Consider the following 12,745-nt stretch of genomic DNA (forward strand, 5'->3'; position numbering starts at 1 on the left):
ACTTTCACCAACACCTTTACATCTGCATTAAGCAGAGACAGCGGCCTATAAGAACCACAGGAGCTTGGATCCTTACCCTCCTTAAGAAGCAGAGCTATCGTGGCTTGTGTCAGAGTCAGAGGCAAAGACACATTCCAAGGATTCGTTGAACACAGATAAAAGCAATGGAGCTAATTTTCCAATAAACATTTTAAAAAATTCAACTGGAAACCCGTCCGGGCCAGGAGCTTTGTTAGATTGCATAGTTTTAACTGAATTCAAATTTCTTGAAGAGAGTGGGGAGTCCAGTTGCATGGCAGTATTCGAATCACTAACAGGGTTACAAAGGTCTTGAAGAAATGCATTCACTTTAGTATCGTCTGCAGGAAATTCAGATTTATAAGGTGAAGAGTAAAACCATTTAAAAGTAGCATTAATTTCCATGGGCTCTGTAGTGACGATATTATGAGTGTTTTTAACACTAGGTATGAGACGGGAAGCGGCCTGTCGCCGTAGCTGACGTGCCAGTAAACGACTCGGCTCGTCGCCATGTTCATAATATGAACCAGGAGTACGTAACAACAAGCGTTCCGCCTCTTTAGTCGAAATAAGATTGAATTCTGCCTGTAAGTCGATTCGCTGTTTAAGAAGTTCTGGAGAGGGGTTCAACGCACATCTTTGATCGAGACTACTGATCGCAGATGTAAGTTCATTAACCCTAGCAGTGCGCTTTTAATTACAGAGAGTGGAGTAAGAAATAATCTGCCCTCTGATATAGGATTTAAGTGTCTCCCATAACAATGAATAAGAGGTGGAGTCATTCTGACTGAAGAAAAGAAAGTCATCCATAGAAGTAGAAATGAACTCACAGAATTCACTGTCTGCTAAAAGAAGAAAATTAAATCTCCAAGGCGGTCGGCTACGTTTATAAATAGAAAGATGAATATCTAATTCATGATCGCATGGTCAGAAATTACAATACCCAAATAGTCAGAAGAAACTACACAAGAATCAAGAGTGCTGTCTATAAAAAATAATCAATCCTCGAATAGGATTTCAATAGGATAGCACCTGGGAGAAGAAAGAAAACTTTTTAAGAGCAGAGTTACGGGATCTCCAGGGATCAACGAGACCGTTCTGACCCATAAAATCGGAAAATGTTTTAGACATAGCAGATTGATTCAGAGTACGGGGATTACACCGATCAAAGTTTTGGTGAATTACACAGTTTAAATCTCCACCGAAAATCTACAGGTGAGTATTTAAAAAGGGAGATTGCTCAACAATCTATTAGCAAATTCCACATCATCAAAGTTTGGAGCGTGTACATTTACCAACAACACCTGTCTTTGCATCAGAGTACCAGCAACTATAATATATCTACCGTTCACATCAGCAACAACGTTAGTGGAGGAAAACTGTGACCTTTTGTCAATTAAAATAGCGACCCCTCTTGCTTTCGAATTAAAGTTCGAGTGGAAGACTTGACTCACCCAAGGGCAGAGTAACCTTTGATGATCTTTAATACTTTAAGACGTAGGTGCGTCTCCTGTAAAAATACTATATTGAAGTTTAAATGTTTCAAATGTATAAAATCCTTAGATGTCTTGACAGGATTACCCATACCTCTGACGTTCCAACTAATAAATCTTAAAGGCGTGCCTGTCCCAGCTATGCTGGGATCCATATGACTACTAACCATTTAAATAAAGTAAACCAGAGAAATATAAATAGCCAATTAGAGCCGAAGTGGGACCTCCCAAAGTTTATTTTAAACTTCTAATCAAAGTTTGCACTTCTAAACCAATGACAGCTTTAACGTTATTAATTGTGGAAAGACCATGGTATAGGCGGGTAATCCATGGCTAGGTGTGCATTAAACGATTTGAACGAGTGGTTCTTTTCCTCCACATCATGCATTAAAATCGTTTAATGCACATCTAGCCGTGGATTACCCCTTACATATCATCTGAGAGAGACAGCTAATTCTGTATGTAAACAGATATACTTACCAATCACGACCTCTCCGAGTTGGAGAGCGGACAGTGAAGTCTTTCCATTGACTCCCCTCCAATTGAGATTCTTTGCCAGGGAGTTAGCAATCACCCTCTTCAATATGCGCCAGGTGCAGTCACGCACATACACCCCGTCAATAAGCGCCAACCAGTTTACCTGAAACCGATTTAAAAAATAATATACACTAGTATAAAAACAAATAATTAATAAGCATGTATTGCCTCGTCAACTGTGTCAGTGCTTCTCACTACTCCTGCAGTTACCCTGCCCTGTGTGTTTTCCATCTCTACTAAAGAGTAGGTCATAACTGTTCCCTCATATCAAAGTGGTGTTCAGTGTTGTGCTTTGAGTACGAGTGTGTCACCTTGAGAAAACAGAAATGCTCTCAGTAGCTGTGTAATTGTGCAAGTAGTTGTTAACAAAAAGGAAAAAAACTCACCAGATTTTGCTTGTAATCTGGGCTCTGTTGCATCCTTTGCTCCAGACTACGCAGTTGAGGAAGGTCTTGCAGGGGCAGTAAATCTTCATCAATATCCAAAGGCTGCACCTGGACCTCCTGTTAGTGCACACACACACACACACACACACAGGAGCCACTGCTTCTTTTTTATTTGTGCACTGAAAGTGAGAGGCGGAACAGACACCTCGGTGATATTGACGATAAAGACAGGGTTAGACGGAAGATTCTCCAACTCAACGGAGCTGCTCAGAACCCCGACAGGGCTCACTGACTGATTCTGAAAATCCACATTCACCCTGAGAGAGACACACACACACAGTGAGTGAGAGAGACACAGAGAGAGAGACCTGTAACAGAACAGCACTAATGTACAGAACATCATCTAAACATCACACTGTCTAGGGGATGTGGTCACATGACTACTCTCACTTAAAATGTAACCATGACTCATCTGATGATGCTCGCTGCAGAGTGTGTGTGTGTACCGTGTATATCTGAGGTGTGAGATACACTACCCCCCTGCCCAAGTCTCCACCTCTCCAGCAGGTTAAACGTTGAGATGGAGAGGAAGTCTCTGCTGCGTGAGGAGGAGAGACAGAGAGACCTCTGGGAGAACGCCAGAACCTCTCATTGACGAGCGGTAGAACTCTACATAGGCCCTGATACACACAGACCCACAATACATGTTTATAGAAAATCACAATTAAACACACACACGCACACACACACACACACACACACACACACACAGTGGTATCACACACACCTGGAGCTGTCAAAGGAGATGGATTTGATTTAACCACAGTGTCTGAAGAGAGACTGGAGCTGTTTATAGTAGAGGAATGCAAATGGAGGGAGATTACACACCTGAGAGAGAGAGGGAGGGAGAGAGAGAAATATTATTAATAATAATAATAATAATAATAATAATAATCCCCTAGTTAAATGGAAGCTGACTGAATACCACTATGGTGGTCCTGGGGTCGTTTCCATAGAGTTCCCTGGAGGAAGCAGTTCGGATAAAATGTGCCTGCAATCGCCACCTGAACAACGGAAACATCACTGATACTTAATAATAATAATTATTTATTTTCTGCAGGAGTAAGTTACACTTCTTGGACTTTGTCGTCATGGTGACAATTTTAAACTCTGCATTTGCAATTTTACTTTGGATGCTTGTGCTTCTAAGGCTGCGAATTATGACTAATATTTATATTTACTGTACATCAGGGGTGCCCACACTTTTTTGACTTGCGAGCTACTTTTAACATGACCAGTCAAAGAGATCTACCTACACTAAAAATGCTAAACATATACATATATATATATATATATATATATAAAAAGTATACGCAGTATATATATATATATATATATTATATATATATATATATATATATATATATATATATATATATATATATATATATATATATATATATATATATATATACACACACATATATATACATACATACACACACACACACATACATACAATATGTTCATGTACCTTGCATAACTGCATGAACCCTTATGGCGCGATACAATTCAGTACATTTTTGGTCATTACCTTACTCTGATGACTTGCACTGAATAGAATCAGCCAGGGTTGCATAGTCCGGACAGTAGCTGCTGGTAGCCAGCCTCAAGCAGGCCTCCAAATGATGATCAGTCATTGTGGAACGGTATTTGGACATAATGATCTTCATGAGGGAAAAGGCTGACTCACATAAATAAGTAGAGCCAAATAATGCAGTCAAGGAGGTGGCACATTTCCTCATGTTTGGGTACTTTTCCCCTGTGAGTAAGTTCCAGAACTGTCCATGAGCCCTGGACTTCAGCTGAATGTCAGTCTGTAGTTTCAAAAAATCTCATCCTCCACTTCAGACGAGTTCAGGTGAAACAGCGCTGCAATTTTCGATGCGAGTGAATCAACCTCAACATTGTCCCTAAACGGGTAGCACATGAATGTGGCGAATGCCTCCAATAAAGCAAAGTCTTGAAAGCGTCTGTCAAACTCTGACCGACAGCTGTCAATCTGCTCCGTGTAGCGTGCAATGTTAAACTGCGCACAAGCCTTCCGCTGTGTCTCCAGATCTGACGGGAGGTTTTGGAAGTTCCCAAAAACATGGTGCTGCAGCTTTGAAAACAGAAGTTGCATTTTCCGTTTAAAGGCATTAACTGCCTTTAATTTTTGTCTTTTCCTTGCAGCTCCAAATTAAGTTGGTCAGATCGGTTAAAAATGCTCGGTTAAAAAAAGTCCAGCAACCACTGATCATCATTGACTTGGGTGTATTCTGCATGTTTAACAGCAAAAAGAAACTCGCTTATCTCCGGACAGAGCTCTCGAAATCTCTGCAGGAATTTACCCCTAAGCCGTCTCACGTCAGTGTGTAGCAGGAGCTGATTGGTCGTAGTCTGCCTTCTCCAGATGCGCACGGAACAGCCGTCTTTGAAGTGAACTAGCACGTATAGAACAGGCGATCTTCGTTTCAACATCCATGATCTCTTTCACGTTTAGCATTCTTGTGCATAAGGCTTGTTGGTGTATTATGCAGTTGTTGGCTCAAATTTAGCCTATTACCCAAAAACATTTAAAACTCAACTTAAAAGCCAATAAATACTCACATCTACCTCTGAGACCAGTTGGAGATGGAAAAAATACACCAGCCGTGAGTGAGAAGAAGCAAGGGTCCAGCTTTATTGTTCCATTCCACCACACGAGATCCACACCGATGAGAATTCTCAGAAGTGATCCCCCTACCCTGAGCTTAAGCTCCAGTATTTATACTGTATTTACACACTAGATAACCCATATGTTTCCAGAAAAGGCCTATTTCACTTACACATAGAATCAGAACCCAGGCATTTCTAATAACCCAGAAAATAAAAACCCAGCGTTTTGAATTACATAGAGAATCAGAAACCAGGATTCTCATTTACCTAGGTGGTCAGAAACCAGGATTCTCAATTACCTAGGAGGTCAGAAACCAGGATTCTCAATTACCTAGGTAAATAAAATGACGTAGACAAGACGACTAAACAACCGGGAGGGACCTTGGTCCTATCGTTATCTCGGGGGGGGCAGTTTGACCCAGCCACCCTTATAACTGGCTCCTCATGGTTCTTTCTTAAAATTAAGGCCTTCCTTGCGAGCCAAGAACCCTCACCATTTGAGTCATGAGTAAGTTTACATTTTCCTGTATTTCTAGTTTATAATTTATTTTCATATTTGCACTATATTTCTTATTTTATATATATTTATACTACTTGAAAAGCGGTTTACTGTACTTCCAACTTCTTAATATCATTACAGTTCTACTGTCCTGCATATCCTACTATTCTGTCTTTTTATAGTTTCTCTATTACTATAAGATATTATTAAAGTTATTCATGTGTGTGTATGAGAGCGAGAGAGTGTGTGTGTGTATGTTGTGTCTACTTGCCCGCCCTTGACTGTACGAGCGTGTGTGTGTGTGTGTATTAGCACTCCTCAGCTCAGCTCGTATACCTCTTTTTGGCTTTTTTTGACTACTACTGCTCTTAAAGATCTTTAAAGTGTAATTCCATTCCGTCAATGTCCGCCTAATCCTGCTTCTATGTGTCTAGGTGCCCGTTTTTTTCTTCTTCTCCCTTTTGCTGGATGCTAGGTCTCCCTTATGTTTATTTTATGACATTTTTTATCCACAACACAGTGGTAGTTAAAGAAGTCAGGGAAAGCATCGTCTTCCCTGCACTTGGCAATGAATCCATTTGCACTGCTCAACCATTGACTGATATCAATTTGCACACTGGAGCTGGGTTTTGTCAATGAATTCTTTAAAAGACTGAAAAATGTCCTCTCCCCACGATTTCACTTGCTAGCCTTTAGCACTGGCGCGCTTGATCGCACACGTGTGGTGAGAGAAAAGACGAGATCTCAGACTGGCTGCCCTGTACGTCAACTAACTACGTCAACTAGCAATCTACCTGCACTTCCTTTGCGATCGACCAGTCGATCACGATTGACATATTGGGCACCCCTGCTGTATATATTTTGACCTGAAGAAAAAAGCCTCTTTATACACATATGCTGTTAAACTACACCTGCTCTACTCGTGTGTGTGTGTGTGTGTGTTACCTGCACTATGAATTTCTGTGCGTGCGTGCTGGTGTAGTCAGAGGGAAAAGTTTCGCTGATGTGCATGTTGAATTGTGACACTCAATTCTTTAGATCCTCAAACAACTCGGCCACCTCTAATACACACACACCAGAAATGATAGTTAGGGATCTGTGTCGAGAAGTGTGTGTATAGATGTGTGCGAGTGAGTGAGTGAGTGAGTGAGAGTCATAACCTCTTGTATCCGTTTGATCTGAATGCAGTTCTCTTTGCCCCACTCCAGTTCATCCTAAAACACACACACATCAGTACCACTTTATTTAATTCTATAATCCAACACGTTATAATTCAACATAACTGTCACGATCTCCTGCCTCCCATACGCCATGTACCGGTTTAATCTATTTCCTTATTTGGTCAGTGCTTTCTGTTCTTATTTCGATGTCCTCTCTCATACTGGTTCCTATTTCTTAAATTGTGCACTCTATCTGTACACTACACACTTGACCATCTAACACCTGGATATTTGAAGAGCACACACACACACACACACACACACACACACAACCTGCGTGAAGTTGCCCCCCCAACCAACACAAAACATCGGCAGAATAGTTTGTGCTGGTTTGTGCCGTAAAAATTTTCGTTTGTGCTGCTTCAGTTCTGGAGATATTAAAAGAATATTTATAGGTCATTCTGGGGTCACTCGAACCCCCCACATGCTCCAAATTCACCCCAAATGGTCTCAATAATAATAATAATAATAATAATAATAATAATAATAATTCAAAAGAAGAGAACTATAGCGCCTTAACCCACACTGCGCATGCGCGAAGCCGGATGACTCAGCCATTAAACTAGTAAAAGAGCTCTAATTAGCCAGTGAAGCTAAATGTCGTTCTGCCACGTCCACTTATAAAAGTAAATCATGCAGTATTCTCAGACTGGGCAGTTATTGACAGAGTGAATTCATCGTTTTAAATAGAATCAAAAATAACATCGACCTATTTGCTAATCACATTTCGAATACCTTGCTCATTAATTACACTGCGCATGCGTGGACTGGACTGCCTCCTCAAAAGCTAGCACCGCTAGTATATTTGTATAATATTAACATTAATACTGAACCAGAGTGAATAAAAAAAGTTTTAAAATGTTATTTCTCACTTCTCCTCCTCTTGTTCTTCTTCTCCGTGCGGGTGTGAGTTATCTTTGGTCGGTTCCTCGGTGATTCGGTCATTAGTGAACCGAGCTCCGAGAGTGAATCAGTGCGCCGTCACCGCCTGCTTCATACTGATACACCTGAAACACAGGTGTTAACACCGTTAACTACACACATACACACAATACAGCAAAAAACAGAACGGGTTCGGTTACACAGAACCGAATAAACTCACTTTAGTTTGGGTCCAAACGGGCCAGAACTAACACTAGCACCGCTTTCTGCTCCTACCTTCGACTTCTCGCGCTCGTGGTGACGTCACCAACGTAACGGACGTTGACGTAAATTTGAATCTTTGAGGAGAAAATAAAATAAAATAAACCCAAATATTATTTCATAAAAAACTTCATTATTCTCTTCTTCTTAAACACGATAGAGGATAAGATATACAAATACATTAAAAAAAAACAGCTTTATCATTATTTTAAATCAAATCCACTTTAAAAGTGCTCCTTTCTAATTACATTTTAATTAAAAATATACTTCATCTTACTCTTGTTTACTTAAATTTTTTTAATTAATATTTAATTCATCGATGATTGTAGACGTTTTGAGGTTTCACGTTCTTTGTGCTTTATTATCATAAATATACACTTTGTTTAAACTTTTGAGTTTGGACACAAAATGTAAACATTCCTCATGAATCCAGAACATTCATTTGTTTATTATTTAGAAAGTAATAATTAAACAGCTGAATAAAATGATCAGATTAATCACTTGCAACATTTAGGATATGAATTTCTTGTATTGAGAGAGGTTTTTAATTATACACAGATATAAATAGATGTTGTTTATTTGTAGTTTTCATATTTGACTCAGTACATTACACCACATTTATTTAATCAACTATTTATCAAGTTTTTTCAATATTGAACTGAATGATTGTTCAATATCAATAAAAATCTTCAAATAATCTATCAACACCATCAATACATCTCATCAGTAAATAAAAATCTACATTTATCCAGCTGATCTATTGACTGGTTTATTGAAAGTTTTACAGCTTCGGCAGGTAAAGAAGCCGTGGCTTTAATCTGATCTTCTGATTTCTAATGATAATTAAATGACAAAATACAGAATTAAAGAATATCTTTATTTAAATTCAAAATCACGAATCATTTAAAAATATGGACTACAAGTCATTTCTACAAGTGTTCATACAGACAGAAAGACCAGAGATGAAACGGATTTAACAGATACAGGACAATTAGGACAAGGAAAGTGAGAGAACTAGAATTATCATTTTTTTATTTATTTTTTTTTAAAATTACAACTGTGTTCAAGATCACAGCAAAAAGACAGTAGAGGAAACAAAGGGAAAAAATATTTCACATTTCCTGTTTAAATTCAACAGTAAGACATCGTGACTTTTTGAAACCGGTCGTTACATTTTTGAGTCAAACGGAGCAGGTAGTGATGAAGAAGCTGCCTCGAAAGATCATTTCTTTTCCTCGAAGAGTAAAAAAAAACAAAAAAAAACATGAAATCCTAAATGCATGAAAAATAAACTATGTACATTTTATGTCTAATTACAGTGAACCCTACGGAGAGTGAAGCTCACAGAGGCGAAGTGTTCACGCTACAGCAAATTTCACCGGTTGACGCTAAACTCGCTCACTTAGAAGGTGCGTTTCTCTGTCCCGGGATATTCCTAGCACTGTGTGTGAAAGCTCCTGAGATGTCCAGCATGGAGACGTGTGTGTATGTTGATGTGTACACAGTACCAATGGTCAGGATGTACTGTTGTGTCCGAGTTTCTCGTTCTCCTGAAAAACACACGTGCGAGCGCACGCACACACATACACACACACACACACACACACACACACACACAATGGAATTGTAAAGCAAAACATTGGAATATATATCTTAATCACATCTCATAGTCCTTTTATAGAGTCTGAATCAGTTTGACTGATTCATTTCGAGTTTATTCAGAGTCGAATCACTTTCTAGTGAGAATCAAATACTCATTTCAGTCTAGTTCGTTTGGAAGTGTGCGACTCTCACTAGAAAATTATTCGACTCCGAATCGTCTCGAAACGAATCAAAACCGATTCAGACTGGACAAATGGACTAATAGAAGGGAAAGAGCAACAGGAAAGAGGACAGCCTTCCTGCTGAAAGCAAACCGGATCAGAACCTTACATTAGATTGTTTTCTATATTTTTATTTTAAATCAGTTGTGTTGTTTTTCTTCTTTCTGCACTCGATTGAGGAAACACAGCAATGATAAATAAATAAATAAATTTATCTGTCCAGCTTCCTCCTCTTCGTCCCCCAGAATGACGTGTGGGTGACGGATTGACGGATTTAAAAAAAGATGTCTGGGCAAACTGTGACCTCCTAGAGTTAAAAGTGAGCATCCAAGGAAATTTAATGTGTTAACTGCACTACATTCTGCAGTCACAGCACCAGAAAAAATATGTCCATCTACTGTACATGTTAACACACAAAACAAGCTTTTGAGTATTAGTTACCCTGTCTTACTGTACAAGGCACCTGCAAATAATAAAGCAAGTAATTAAAAGTTCATCTATCATTTCACTTCCACTAATCAGTCTTTTGACCAGTCTAAAAATAAAAAGACTAAAAAGAAACAGACTTAGCAAGAAGAACTGAAGATATGTGGATGATGATGTCTCAGTTCCACCGCAGCTTCAACAGCCCTGGATCTTCTCCTTTAAAGCTTGGAGAAGGGCACGTCTTTCGGACTCTTCTTTTCCAGGGCTGCCTGCGCTGACTTCATAAGATCCTGTGTCTGCAACATGTTCATGTTCCAAGTAGCCTGGAGACGCAGAGGAGATATCTCAGATTTCGACCGCTCTACTTTGTGTTTGTGGCCATACTGTGTGTGCATGGGTCTACCTCGAGGCTAAAAATGCTTTTCATGTCTTAAGCAGATTCTTACCATGTAGTCTAGGCTCTCAGTCACACTGTGGTCTCAGAGGAGGTTGATTTTGGTTCCTTGGACAGCGACGCGACTCCGGCCTGCAATCTCACCTGCTATTTCCAGAGCTCCAGCAATCATGGACTATCAGGGAACACACGACTGCAGAGATGAAGAACAGAACACACACTTGCCTTCATTTATACTAAATAATAAAGGTACATGAAAAAAATACACGGTACAACTCAAAGTCACATTCTTCTATCATTCCATATCTTCCATGTGTCAGTCCAGAATTTCACCTTTTTGTGATCACAGAAATTAACGCAAAATCAAGAAACTCCACAATATTCAGAGGAGCTTCCACTTTTTCAAAGTCACTGCAGATTTGGGCCAAAACATGTCATGACACGTCATCACCACAACAGGCCTTCAGCACAGGTTACTCTACTTCCTGAAAAAGTGCAGACCCGGATACAAGTTACGTTCACATTCATGGGACAATTCACATTCACAGTTCCATTGTAACTGAACTCGGACCACTTTCTACAGGTAGTCTCGGGTTCGGTACCGCAGTGCACTTCCCAGTCCACATTACGACGGTCACATTACCAACTTTTCATGCAAACTGCTCTGTGTTGGACTAAACATCCAGTGGGAAAGCCCACTAGAACAGCTACACTGCAGAATTTTTCTGTCTAAAAATGAACAAATTTCAGGTTTTGTAGCTCTTCTTTGATAAATGACAAGATGGTAATATCATAAAATAGTTCATCATAAAACTTTGTATTAAAACCAGACATCTGATGCTCACTGTGGTTTATTTAATCTTCAACAAACTGCCAATGTAAATAATTGTTCAGAGTGTGCCCCCTTGTGGTCAACTCTTTCATAGGGGCATGTACGAGTCAGAACAATCAGCCCATTCTTATCTTCTCATCACTTACTATCTCTATATATGATCATATGGACAAAAATAGCTTGTTTACAGATCTTGGTGTAAACATGTAAGCAAGCAATGTATGGCAAGTTAATGTTCCTCATACCTTCACCTGAAACCAGGCGTCCTGTGTGCACAGACGAATATCACAGGCTGTGATTAGATCCACTCCTGCGAAAGAAGAAATCAGATCCACAAAAAAAAAACTTAGTAATTCAGTCTCCTGCAGCTAAAAGCCCCAGTAAAAGATAACTCTCTGATGGTTAAAGCTTTGCAGGAAAAGTGACAGCAAACAATATGGATGGAACTTCCCAGAGTTGTGGTGAGTGTATGAGATGATGGTACTTAACACTCCCAACAGACCTGCTTCCACACAAGCCATGCACTGCCACCACCACGGGCTTTGGGCACTGCAGACACATCAAACACAAAGTTCAGTTTATATACCACAATGTATTACTCTAATAGGTTATTGATTGTACAAATACTACATGCATGTGGAACCCCTACATGCTTTGTGTTTAATTTATGTAAGGAATAAACATACGGTTATAGGAAAACAGTCAACGATCCAATGAAGTGGAGTGACCGTTATCACCCTAAGGTAGAACTGCACATTCTGAAGTGTTTTATTCCCCTTATACCACAGCAAGTTGTCAACAAGCGCATTTCTTTATTAATTAAAGAAGATCATGTCATACACATTAATCTATTTTAAAGGCTGATCGACAGTGGATCTTACAGATGCCGATAACCAAGTCGGGTAGCACCTACTAATAACCGATTACTACTGAATGAAAATATAACACTCAGTGGAAAAATTAAGTTCACTTTATTACAAAAATAAACAGTACTGACCGTACCATGAAAATGTACCGCACTTTTTCTAATGAAATATATTATATATATATATATATATATATATATATATATATATATATATATATATATATATATATATATATATATATAGCATCAGACATTTAATCTGAGGGTCCAGGGTTCAAGTCCCTGTTTGGGTGTTGTAGTACCCTCCAGATCCTCTGAGAGGTCCAGTGAAACCATCTAAGGTGCCTCTTTCCAGCATGTTTTGTTCAGCAAGCAAAATGGGCAAACTAAGGGTAAACATTCAGCA

General features: G+C 39.3%; 1 protein-coding gene and 1 long non-coding RNA gene across 3 annotated transcripts in view; both read right to left on the reverse strand.

The window, feature by feature from the left end:
• Positions 1–2,934, reverse strand: part of LOC108262635 (TBC1 domain family member 10A) — a 182,809-nt gene extending 179,875 nt beyond the window's left edge. The window contains exon 1 of the mRNA XM_053678649.1: positions 2,640–2,934. The gene's annotated coding sequence lies outside the window, so the exon portion shown is untranslated. The remainder of the gene's footprint in view (positions 1–2,639) is intronic.
• A 5,925-nt stretch (positions 2,935–8,859) lies between these two features.
• On the reverse strand, positions 8,860–12,485 carry LOC128630179 (uncharacterized). Of its 2 annotated transcripts, XR_008394548.1 has the most exons (4): positions 11,974–12,485; positions 11,717–11,781; positions 10,692–10,832; positions 8,860–10,568 (listed from the first exon to the last, which is right to left on the reverse strand). It is a non-coding gene; the product is annotated as an uncharacterized LOC128630179 (long non-coding RNA). The 2 variants fall into 2 exon arrangements; XR_008394547.1 differs by having other exon boundaries at positions 11,717–12,485.
• Between the last annotated feature and the right edge of the window lie 260 nt (positions 12,486–12,745).

This window comes from Ictalurus punctatus, unplaced genomic scaffold (assembly GCF_001660625.3).
Source record: "Ictalurus punctatus breed USDA103 unplaced genomic scaffold, Coco_2.0 Super-Scaffold_100046, whole genome shotgun sequence".
Classification (NCBI taxonomy): Eukaryota; Metazoa; Chordata; class Actinopteri; order Siluriformes; family Ictaluridae; genus Ictalurus; species Ictalurus punctatus.